Source organism: Erythrolamprus reginae, chromosome 8, assembly GCF_031021105.1.
Source record: "Erythrolamprus reginae isolate rEryReg1 chromosome 8, rEryReg1.hap1, whole genome shotgun sequence".
NCBI classification, from domain to species: domain Eukaryota; kingdom Metazoa; phylum Chordata; class Lepidosauria; order Squamata; family Dipsadidae; genus Erythrolamprus; species Erythrolamprus reginae.
The window spans coordinates 34004084-34016406 of record NC_091957.1 but is presented as its reverse complement, the minus strand read 5'-3'; the positions used below and the strand labels follow the sequence as shown (position 1 = coordinate 34016406).

Below are 12323 nucleotides of genomic sequence, written 5' to 3'. Positions count from 1 at the left end.
GTGGGCATGGTTTATTTTGTGGGTATGGCTTGTTGGCCATGCGACCAGGTGGGAGTGGCTTGACAATCATGTGACTGGGGGTTGGCTTAAAGGTCATGTGAGACCCCATTTGGAATACTGTGTTCAGTTCTGGAGACCTCACCTACAAAAAGATATTGATCAAATTGAACAGGTCCAAAGACAAGCTACAAAAATGGTGGAAGGTCTTAATGAACTTAACCTTTATAGTCTGGAGGACAGAAGGGAAAGGGGGGACATGATCGAAACATTTAAATATGTTAAAGGGTTAAATAAGGTTCAGGAGGGAAGTGTTTTTAATAGGAAAGTGAACACATGAACAAGGGGGCACAATCTGAGGTTAGTTGGCGGGAAAGATTAGAAGTAACATGAGAAAATATTATTTGACTGAAAGAGTAGTAGATGCTTGGAACAAACTTCCAGCAGACGTGGTTGGTAAATCCACAGTAACTGAATTTAAACATGCCTGGGATAAACATAGATCCACCCTAAGATAAAATACAGGAAATAGTATAAGGGCAGACTAGATGGACCATGAGGTCTTTTTCTGCCATCAATCTTCTATGTTTCTATGTGACTGGCTTAAAGGTGGCCAACTTGATGTCACTCATGTCAAAGGTTTGGGTTAGAGTTAAGAGTCAAAGAGATACAATTTCCCTTTCTATTTACTATTACTGAACATCCAAAATATACAATTTAATTATATAAATAATTAAATATATAATTATATAAATCAAATGATTGACAGACAGACAGACAGACAACTTGACAGCTCCTGGCCTGCTGACAGAGCCATGTTTTTAAGGCTTTCCGGAAGGTCAGGAGGATGGGGGTGGTACAGATCTCCGGGGGAAGCAGGTTCCAGACAGCCGGAGCCACCACAGAGAAAGCCCTCCCCAATGGTCCCGCCAGTTGACACAGTTTCGCCGATGGGACCCAGAGAAGACCAGCCCTGTGAGCTCTGATCAGCTGCTGGGAAGTGTGAGGCAGAAGACAGTCCCATAAGTAATCTGGTCCTAAGCCATGTTGGGCTTTATAGGTGATAACTAACACCTTAAATTGCATCCGGAGACCGATTGCTAGCCAGTGCAGCTCATGTAGTGTTGAAGTTATGTGGGTGTACCTGGGTATACCCACAAATACTCACATGGCTGTGTTCTGGACTAATTGTAGTCTCCGAACGTTCTTTAAGGGTAGCCCCATGTAAAGCGCGTTGCAGTAGTCAGTAGCAATCCAGGATAGAAAGTGCTATCGTAGAGAAGGATGGGGGTTCTTGTTTGTGGCCTTTTGAAGCAGCTCCAAATCAGACTTGGGGACATCCAGTGGGGGGAAGAATGAGGGAGAGGGCTGGTGGTGGTGGGGTCCCCGCAGTCAGACATACGGATGAACTATTGCAGGGGCTCTCAGTGGCCATCACATTGAAACTGTGTCATAAGTAGCTTTGGGGTTGGGGGCCGTCTGTGGCAACTTCAAATACTCATAAATTGAGAACTACCTGTAATCATGAGGATATTCACCTGAATATATATTCACCTGCAATTAACACCGTTTAATTTTGCCCTGCTGTCCTCCTTCCCTTGTGGCCAGTGATGGCGAACCTTTTTTCCCTTGGGTGCCGAAAGAGCATGCGGGCACACTATCATGCATGTGCGAGTGCCCACACCCATAATTCAATGCTTGGGGAGGGCGAAAACAGCTTCCTCTATCCCCCTGGAGGCTCTCTGGAGGCCGGAAATGGCCTGTTTCTCAACTTCCGGTGGGCCTAGTAGGCTCATGTTTTGCCCTCCCCAGGCTCCAAAGGCTTCCCTGGAGCCGGGGAGGGTAAAAAGCATCCTCCCCCATCCCCCAGAGACTCTCTGAAAGCCAAAAACACCCTCCCAGAGCCTCTGTGCGAGCCAAAGTTCAGCTGGCTTGTACACACATGCACGTTGGAGCTGAGCTAGGGCAACGGCTCACTTGCCAGCAGATATGGCTCTGCGTGCCACCTGTGGCCCTAGGCAAAATGCAAAGAATTGTAAATAGTTTGGGGCTTTTGCTGCATCTCCCCCCTCACCCTTCCTTGGCTTTCTTTCAGACTCCGAGGCAAAGGAAGATTCTGCGTGGGTGCAGCCACTGGATTCCCTCACTATGTACAACTCCGTGAAGGTAGGAAACCCTTCTGGGGTCCCAAGTGGGTCAGTGCTCTTCACACAGTGGGCGTATTGGTCACAGCACACAGAGGGCTGTGAAAATATTGACTGACCCCTCGCATCCTGGACATAAACTGTTTCAACCCCTACCCTCAAAGCATCGCTAGAGAGCACCGTACACCAAGACAACTAGACACAAGAACAGTTTTTTCCAAAATGCCATCACTCTGCTAAACAAATAAATCCCTCAACACTGTCAAACTATTTGCTAAGTCTGCATTACTATCACTACTAGTTTTCCCCCCCATCATTCCTATCACCCATTTCCTCCCACGTATGACTGTAACTTGTTGCTTGTATCCTTAAGATTTTTATTAATATTGTTTTCTCATTGCTTATTTGACCCCTATGACAATCATTAAGCGTTGTACCTCATGATTCTTGACAAACGTATCTTTTCTTTTATGTACACTGAGAGCATCTACACCAAAGACAAATTCCTTGTGTGTCCATTCATACTTGGCCAATAAAGAACTCTATTCTATTCTATTCTATCCTAGCCTATCCTATTCTATTCTTAGCATTAAACAGTAATGTCCTTGAAGTAGCGAGATGTCCTTTATTTGCCCCTTAGATCTGGGGTCTCTGAACTTGGCAACTTTAAGAACTTGGAGACTTTAACTCCCACAATTCCTCAGCCAGCATAGCATTTCTCCTCTTCTGCCCAGTCCTGATAAAAACCCATCTCTTTTTACTTCCAAAATCTGTATCTATTAACTGTAGGAGTTCAAGGCTGGAATGAGAAAGGAAATACCGTATGGATGTGAAATGGAAAGTCTTAAGTTCCATGCAGGTCTCGCAACAATTCTTTAAACTTTTGGAACTACCAATGCATTTAATAACAGCTTCTAATTGCTAGTTCTGCTTCAGTGATTTTTTTATCCGCCTCACCACTGCTTTCGTTGCTAAATTATGTATTCCACGAAGTGCGTTGCGACGATTCTAAGGCGTTGTCCGTTCTCTGTCTGCTTCCTCCCCTGGCTCTGCGCGCACTCTTGCTAAACTCCACAGAGCTTAACCTGCTCTGCAAAACTTCCACGGGTCTTGCTATCAGCTGTTTTGCATTCCTGATATTTTTCCCTTCAGGCAATCCTTTGGCCTGAGATTTTACAGGATGTTTAAGGAATGCCGGCATATCCTGTCTCTCAGAGAGTTGAGAGGGGGCTCCAGGCTGGCGCATGAATAAACAGTTTAGCTGACTGGACATGGATAGGGAAAATGCCGTACTGTCCAGCTCAGCTAGGCCATGATTTGCAGCGGAAGCGGAGTAACAATGCGGACACAGAGCTGGATTTAAACTGGGTCATTTTTATTAATTGAATAAATTTATTTAATTCAAAACTAAAATTGGACCCGCAGAGGTCAACTAAGAACATTTGGGGCGGAAATGACGTAATAAAAACTTCCTGGGCAACTTGGGGCATAGCTCCATGCTGATCCAGGTGAAGGGGACCACGCCCTCACCTGGATCCCAGCCATGCGACACATGTGGGAGGTCTCGCCGTCCAATCCCTGAAAGGGAATTGAAATGGGCGAGACCCAGAGGCAACTTCTCCCCAATTGCTCAGGCCGGCTTAAAAGTCACCATGAGCCCTTGGAGAGAGTCTGCCAATCATCCCCAAGGATGTCCAACGAAGAACACACAGTTGCTAACACCTCCCAATTTCTGCCCCTAACCTGCCAACCCAATGACCAAAGATAAGCCAATTAATCGAATAACGGAAACACCCCCTAACCATCCGTCCCTCACCGCAGTGTGGAATAGGCAAAAAACCGGTCTCAGGTAAATGCCGAGACCGCCAAAAATTCCTATTCCGCCCCCTAAGGGCAACCCCAGTAGCACACTGAAAGATAGGGAGGGCGGGCAGGTGTTCGCCTGCTCATTCATCGGGGCGAAAAGGAAGCCCCCGAGCCAGCACAGCCCTTAGAAAGGGCTGGCTGGCCCCGCCCCGCCGACGTCATCGGCCGTGCCGATGACAAGCATGGCCAGGATCTCGTGAAATCTCGCGATATCCCAGCCCTCAAAATGGGAAGCGGTCCTGGCACTGGGTGTGTATACATATATCCATCCTAAGATAAAGTACAAAATAGTACAGTAGAACCTCGACATACGAGCTGCTCTATATACGAGCATTTCGAGATGCGAGCTAGGAGGGGAGAGATATTTTTGTTCTACTTACAAGCCCAAATTCGGGATACGAGCGCCAAGGAGCAAAATTAACTGCCCTCACCCTGCCTCGAGCCTCATCTCAAAGAAGGCAAAAGCGTGCGCGGCGCCTCCAACGAGCCTCGGAGGATTCGGGGCAGCTGCTGCTGGGAAGCCCCCCAGGCCGGCTGCGACCTTTTAAAACACCCGCGCCGCTTCGCAGCTGTCTCCTGAAGCCGAACGCTAACTTCCGCGTTCGGCTTCAGGAGACAGCTGCGAAGCGGCGCGGGTGTTTTAAAAGGTGACAGCCGGGCGGCAGCGGTTTTTTTTTGTTGTTGCACGGATTAATTGACTTTACATTGTTTCCTATGGGAAACAATGTTTCGTCATACGAGCTTTCCGACTTACGAGCCTCCTTCCGGCACCAATTAATCTCGTAAGTCGGGGTTCTACTGTATAAGGGCAGATGGACCATGAGGTCTTTTTCTGCTGTCAATCTTCTATGTTTTTATGATATGCAGGACTGCCTCCCATTCTTCTTCTACGAAAATAAAGACATTGCCATAGATGTCTACTATAGGCCACCCAACGAAGCTGAGGAAATAGATGAACTTTTTGCTAATCAGTTAACCGATGTATGTAGGAAACATACTGCAGCAGCAATGGGGGTCTTTAACTGTCTTTTGTTAAAAAAAAAATTTTATTGATTTTTATAATAGTAAATAAATACAAACAACAAAAAAACAGTGCACAGGGATTTGTGCTCCCACCACCCAACATCAATCATTTAATCCCTCCACCAAATTAGGGTGTACTGATTTATAATATTTTAAAACCAGGAACATCAACATATTTACAAGGCGTAGCGAGATGCCAATTTATTCTTTGTGACTCGGTCTCGAATTCTACTGGCCATAGAACCTCTAACTCTGTCCCACCTTCCCATCAGTTTTTCCACTTTATTTTCATTAATCATATTCATTTTAATATCCATGATTTTAAATTGAATGCATTCCACCATCTACCGATACCAATTTTGTACTGTCTATTTTGTTGCATCCTTCCAGCCTAAAACTATTAACGCTTGGGCAATTTCTATAGCTGCTTCTTTAATTTCTCTGAAACACCCATAGCCCTCCTTGTTACTAATACTTCCATCTCCTTTGTAATCACCCATTTTATATTTAACATCCTATTAAATTCATCTTCCATCTTTTTCCAAAACTTTTGCACTACCGAGCACTCCCAAAACATATGCATGAACACCCCTCTCTCCTGTGCATGAACACCCCTCTCTCCTGACATCCATGCCAGCAGGCTGCCATAACATTCTTAAAAATATGTGCAAGTTGTACAGGTCTATAGTACCACTTATGTAATATTTTCCTTCTCATTTGTCTAACCCTTGTATTCTTGATTTTCCGTATATTCTCCACTATATTCTTCATCTCTTGTACATCTATTTGAAGTTCACTTTGCCACTATCTGGTTAATCCTTGGATTACACACCCATCTACCTAGCGTTAGCATCCTGTATATATTACCTGCCTGTGACCTTATATTGTCTATATTGTCATATAAGGGACTTTAACTATCTTGAACATCAACTGGCAGACAAATTCTGTATCCAGTGTGTTGTGGTTTGCTCTGGCCCAGCTCCTGCCCCAGGGAATGTGGAGGTGGATACAGGGGAAACTTCAACATGTCATAGGCCTGTGTTATTGCCGACAGAGTCAGTTCAGAGTTTAGTTTCTTCGGACGAAGAAGAAGATGGGAGTGACTTGGAAGAGGGGGGCTTGGCACACAGCCCAGGCAGTCAATCTCCATTATCTTCCATTGATTTGGATGAAGATGTCTTGGACCCATGCAAGCGCAGAATTATGCGTATAAGAGACCAAGTAAGGACATATTACAGGAGATAAGAGAGGCCACCTGTGTTTGGGTTTTGAATTTTGTGATAAAGAACATTGTTTTGAATTTTCAAATGTGGGTGTGTCTAAAATTTGTACCCTTGAATTTTCGGGAGGCGCCCGGCAGAACAGAGTGGAAGATCAAACAGGCTCCCAATGAGAGCCTAGCTGACAGTTTTGTCATTCAAAAGGTACAGGAGAGAACTGGAAGATCAGTTAGTGGATTTAATTCTTACTAATAGAAATAGAAGGGACTGAAGTTGCAGGAACTGTGGAGAGAGTGACCGTGTCATATTGGAATTCAGTATAATGCAAACAATAGAACATAATCAAACTAATGTTTTAGACTTTAAAGAGATGATTTCGGCAGATTTAGAGAGAGCTTGGAAAGGATTCCATGGATGAAAATCTTAAAGGAAAAAACAATTCAAAAAGATCGCGAAACTCTGAAAAATCTGATTATAAGACCCCAGTCCACCACAATACCGCTGAAAAAGAAAAACCAGCATGGCTGCATAAAGAACTCTGTGATAAATTGAAAGACAAAAAGGATCAGTATAAAAAAACGGACAGAGGGACACATAATTAAGGCACAACATCAGCATATAGCCAAACCTGCAAAGATGAAATCAGGAAAGCTAAGTCTCAGAATGAACTAAGACTCGCAACAAATTTATTATTATTATTATTATTATTATTATTATTATTATTATTATTATTATTATTATTATTATAACAACAACAACAACTCTTTCTTTCAACATATAAAAAACAAAGAAAAGTCAATGGGAAAAGATGGCAAGGAAGTGAGGGGCAGCAGGGAGAAAGCAGAGCTGCTTAATTCATTCTTTCCATCTGTCTTCACACAAAAGGAAAAAAATAGCCAAAGCTACCAAAAACAGATCTATTAAAGAAAGTCTAAATACAAGTTAAGATAGGCAAGAAAATGGTAAGGCAACACTATCCACTCTAGAGAAATTCAAACTCCAGGACTTGATGGATTGGATTCCAGAGAGTCCTCAAGGAATTGGCAGATGTGAACTCAGAACCATTGAATAATATCTCTCAAAGATCCTGTAACCCCAGAAAACTACCAGAGAACTGAAAAAGAGCTGATGTAGTTCCTATCTTCAAAAGGGGGGGGGATGTTTGTTTGTTTGTTTGTTTGTTTGTTTGTTTGTTGGACTTCTATGCCGCCCACTCCCAAAGGACTCAGGGCAGCTTACAACAACAATATAAATACAATATAAATACAATACAAAACAATAGAAAGAAGTCGAACATTATCTAAGACTAAAACTTATTATCTAAAACTGATGGCGAACTTTTTTTGGTTCACGTGTCAAAAGGGGTGTGTGTAGGTGTGCTAGCATGAGTGCACATGCCCACACCCCTTACCTTTCCCCATGCATGTGCACCACTCCCTGTGCTGCCCCCGCACATGCGCACAGGCCTTTCTGAAGCCTGGTAGGTGAAAAAAAATGCCCAAATGGACAAACCGGAAGTTCAGAAAATGCACTTCTGGTTTGCCCATTGTGCTGCTTTTTACACTCTGGGGCTTCAGGAAGCTTCCCTGAACGCTCCATTGTGCAAAAAACAGCACAACGCCAATTCCAGAAGTGTCTTTTTCCAAACGTCCGGTTTGTCCATTGGGAGATATTTTTTTTGCCTCTGAGGCTTCAGGGAAGCTTTCCAGAAGCATCTGGAGGACAAAACGGCCTTTCTCAAGGCCGAAAATCAGCTGGCCAGTGCACGCATGTGCGCTGGAGCTGAAACATGACAGTCTCACGTGCCTTTCGATATGGCTCCACGTGCCACCTATGGCATGTGCAGCATAGGTTCACCATCATGGGTGTAGGATCTCCCGACCTGAGCATGGAGTTGGATTACAAGACCTCCAAGGCCCCTTCCAACCCTATTATTCTATGTTCTGTATTCTATGTTCTATGTTCCGTTAGCTTCATTGCAGTAGAACATCCATAGGAAGACTGCGCTTCCTGCTACCCTCTTGTTTTTCTCTTGCTTTCATTTGGATTATTGGCTTCCTCAAGAAATTCTATCCCTTTGCCCCACATTGCAACCAAGAGAGAAAGTGAAGGAGGACTTGGCTTCCTGTTGGAGGAACTTCACTCCTTGCTGTGAGCCAGACAGTCACAGCCAAGGAGCAAATTTCAACACAAAGAAACCACACAGTCTGATCATGGAAATTTACCGCTTCTGATCTAGATCCTCTTCCAAGGACGCAACTAATGTCTCTCTTCTTGAATTTCCTCCTTCTGTTCCTGCTTCTATGGGCTTTCTCTGGATTGTTGCTTTGAAAGCCAAATGAGCAACGTTTCTACTTTGCCAAGACCCACTAAAAGTTATATTTTAGGCTATTTAGGGACAGACAAGGAATACCCTCCTTTCAGTAATCATTTGGAAAAAGGTTTGTACTTATGCAGACTTGTTCTCTATGGGATGTTGGGTGGATTTTAAAAATAAGATGAACTTTTTAAAAGATTGAATCAAAAACTTTTAAGAGATAGTTTGAGCACAAGTAGCAATAAAATTTGTCAAAGATATTTTTTTATTATTTGTTTGTTTTGTTTGTTTTGTTAGTTAGTCCACTGTGTCTATGAATCAAACAAAGTATAAACATTAATATGAATATTTAAAAGTACAAGCATGGTTTTGAGTACATGATATTTTACAAAATACATGAGGACATTAGGGCAGAGACGGTAAGCATACTGTGCACTCATGCATGTCCCTTACCAGATCTCTTAGTAGTGGGGTGAGGTCAACAGTAGACAGTTTAAGGTTAAAGTTTCAGGGGTTTGGGGAAGAAACTACAGAGTCAGATAATGTATTCCAGACATTGACTACTCTGTTGCTGAAGTCAATTTTTTTGCAATGAAGTTTGGAGCAGTTTACATTAAGTTTGTATCTATTGCGAGCACATGTATTGTTGTAGTTGAGGCTGAAGTAATCATTGACAGGTAGGATGTTGTAGCATATAATTTTGTATGATACATTTAGGCCAGATTGAAGGTGGTGGAATTGTAAATTTTCAAGGGCCAAAATTTCAAGTCTGGTGGCAGAAGGTATTTCTGTTGTGGACAGAATATAATTTCACAAGACTAGTGTAATTTATTAATTGGATTTGGATTTATTAATTGGATTTGTATGCCACCCCTCTCTGAGGACTCAGGGCGGTTCACAACATATCAAGGAATATAACAATACATCTGGAATCCAATTAATATGATTGAAAAAAACCTTTAAAAGTTCTAATATAATTTTAAAATTACCATTCACTCCTCAAAACACACTAAAACACTCGTTGGTCGGAGGGAGGAGATCTAAAGTTGTAATGCTCGTCTTGTCAAATATCTCTGGACATTCTCAATTGTATTAATGTCCAATGTGTAGTGTGGGTTCCAGATGGATGATTTGTATTCGAGAATTGGTCTAGCAATTGTTTAAATGCTCTAGTTAAAAGTATAATATTATAAGAGAAGAAGCTACACAGGTTCTCTTAATGCCTTTTTAGCAATGCAGTGGGCTCTGGCACTTAGATCATTAGAGATTAGTACTCCAAGATCTTTTACTGAGTGAGGATTGTCAACAAGGTCATGATCATCTAATTTGTATTTTGTGTTCTGATTATTTTTGCCAATGTGTAAGACAGAGAATTTGTTGATTGAGATTTGAAGTTGCCATTTGTTTGACCATTCTGATACATAGTCAGGGTAATAATAGTGTCAGTGGTGTTGAATAGTTTTTCATCACCTGCAAATAGGACACAGTTGCTTTTTATATTATCACAAAGATCATTTATGTAAAGAATAAATGAGAGTTGATTCCAAAATGCTGCCTTAGAAAACGCAGCTGTTATCAGGTAAAGGGTTTTGATAAAGCATTTCCTATTTTGACCACTTGTTGCCTGTTTGACAGGAACGCAGTTATCCATTTGTGCAGGGTTCCAGAAATGCAATAAGATTTTACTTTTAGAAGTAGTTTGTTGTGTACCAATGAATCAAAGGATTTGCAGAAGTCTATGTAAATTTAGTTTGGACTCGTGAACTGAGCAGAGAGTTGGCTTGGTGAAGGCCCTGTTGAAAGATTTGCAAAGAAAAAGGAATGGGGAAATCACCTGTGTAGTTCTCCTGGCTTTCCCTGGAACATAGAGCTATCTTCCCAGATGGAAGATAAATTTAACTCAGCATCTACTGAGTTGTCCTCAGTAGGATAGTTCTCCTACTATCGCAGCAGCACCATTGAGAGTGTCCTGACATACGGCATTCTTGCATGGTATGGGAGCAGCTCTGTAGCAGATAAAAAAGCTCTACAGAGAATCATTAAAACTGTCCAAAATATCATTGGGCTCCAGCCACTTGCTCTGGATGATATCTTCGCATCTCGCTTTTCTAGGAAGGTGCACAACATTCCCAGAGTCTCTTCCCATCCTGCCTACAACCTTTTGGGATTGTTGCCTTCTGGCAGAAGATAAAGAACAATTACAAATCGGACCACACATTTTCTGAACAGATTTTATCCCAGAGTCATTGGATTGTTATGTGTTTTGGGACTGGTCTCTAGCATCATGTGACTTTCGTTGTATGTGTGTACTGTGTATACACATATAATGACAATAAAATATTTATTTAGTATCTATCTATCTATCCATTTACTCAGGACTGAGAGATTGCTCAGCCACTTAGCACCAACCCAGGGGTGGGCTGCTGCTTGAGGGGGGGAACGCAGTGGGGTAGCAAAAATGGAGCTCCACCCCAGAGCACCCAATTTGCACTGAAAGATGTTGAAAGAAAATGCAGGGCATCCTGCATAAGCAATGCATAAGCAATGCCCACAGTGTGGTAGTAAAAATTTTGGTAGCCCTTCACTGCATCAACCTAATGGAAACGAGTGGTCTATGGGAAGCTCAGACCACCTGCCCCTTTCTTCTGGGAAAAAATGCCTTGGCCCCATTCTTTCCAGTCTCTGTGTGACAGTGTGGTGGGAGAACCTTTGGAATACCTGATCAAATTTCTGGTGGTAAAGATTGGCGTCTGCCAGTCAGGTCTCCTTATTCATAGGGCGGGGTTCAGCGGTGGCATGTTGGTGATTGGCTGATGGTTCCTTTAAAGAAAAATTCTAAACAAAAATACAGGAACCATGAATGGTGGAGCAACAACACCAATGAATGAAACCATGTATTAGTATTCCTTTAGTATTCTTCCCTCCCGTTAATGCAATTAATCTTGCACAAAACAATTATAGTTCCCCTGGGTGGTTTAAGATACAAACTTGGATCGTAAATTTGAGAAGGCTTTAACTTTCCCTTGACCAGTGAGGTCAGTTTCCAGCTCTGGCCAGCAGCCAGATATTTTGGTACCAGAGCGCTCGTGTCATCGCTCTATTTTTTCCAGTGTTGTGGACATGCTAGTGTGGACATTCACAAAAAATACACAAAAAATGTAGAAGAAATGCTTGCATTTATATGGTAGTCAAACTCTCGTCTTAATCTGTTTGTTTGTACCAAGTTACCCCAAACAGTGCATTGCCTGTGACAATCATTAAGTGTTGTACCTCAGGATTCTTAACAAATGTATATTTTCTTTTATTTACCCTGAGAGCAGCTGCACCAAAGACAAATTCCTTGTGGGTCCAATCACACTTGGCCAATAAAGAATTCTATTCTGTTCTATTCTGTTCTGTTCTATTTTCTATTCTATTCTATTCTATTCTATTCTATTCTATTCTATTCCATTCCATTCCATTCCACTCCATTCCATTCTATTCTATTGCAACAAATTTTGAATCGACTTGCCTAAAAATCTACTCACTTCAAGAATGACTTTGTGGTCCATTCGGTCATGCCGAGGTGGTTACAGTGAAGTGCTTTGATTCTGGCCCAGCCTTAGTGTTGCCTCCACTGTTGAGCCTTTCCTTCTTTTTGATCATTGGAATGATGGTGGTTGCTGTTCCCAATTTGTTGTTTTCCTCCTGTTGTGCTCCTTTATTGCCCCCCTTTTCCCCTCATACTCCAGGTTAATATTGATTTTAGTTGGATCT

The 12323-nt window shown here is 42.5% G+C and overlaps 1 protein-coding gene across 3 annotated transcripts in view; it reads left to right on the top strand.

The window, feature by feature from the left end:
- Positions 1-12323, top strand: part of STARD8 (StAR related lipid transfer domain containing 8) — a 102839-nt gene that overhangs the window by 58960 nt on the left and 31556 nt on the right. For 2 of the 3 annotated variants that reach the window (XM_070759631.1, XM_070759632.1), the window contains exon 2: positions 2093-2163. The exons of the other annotated variant lie outside the window; for it this stretch is intronic. The gene's annotated coding sequence lies outside the window, so the exon portion shown is untranslated. The remainder of the gene's footprint in view (positions 1-2092; positions 2164-12323) is intronic. 3 annotated transcript variants of the gene reach the window in all.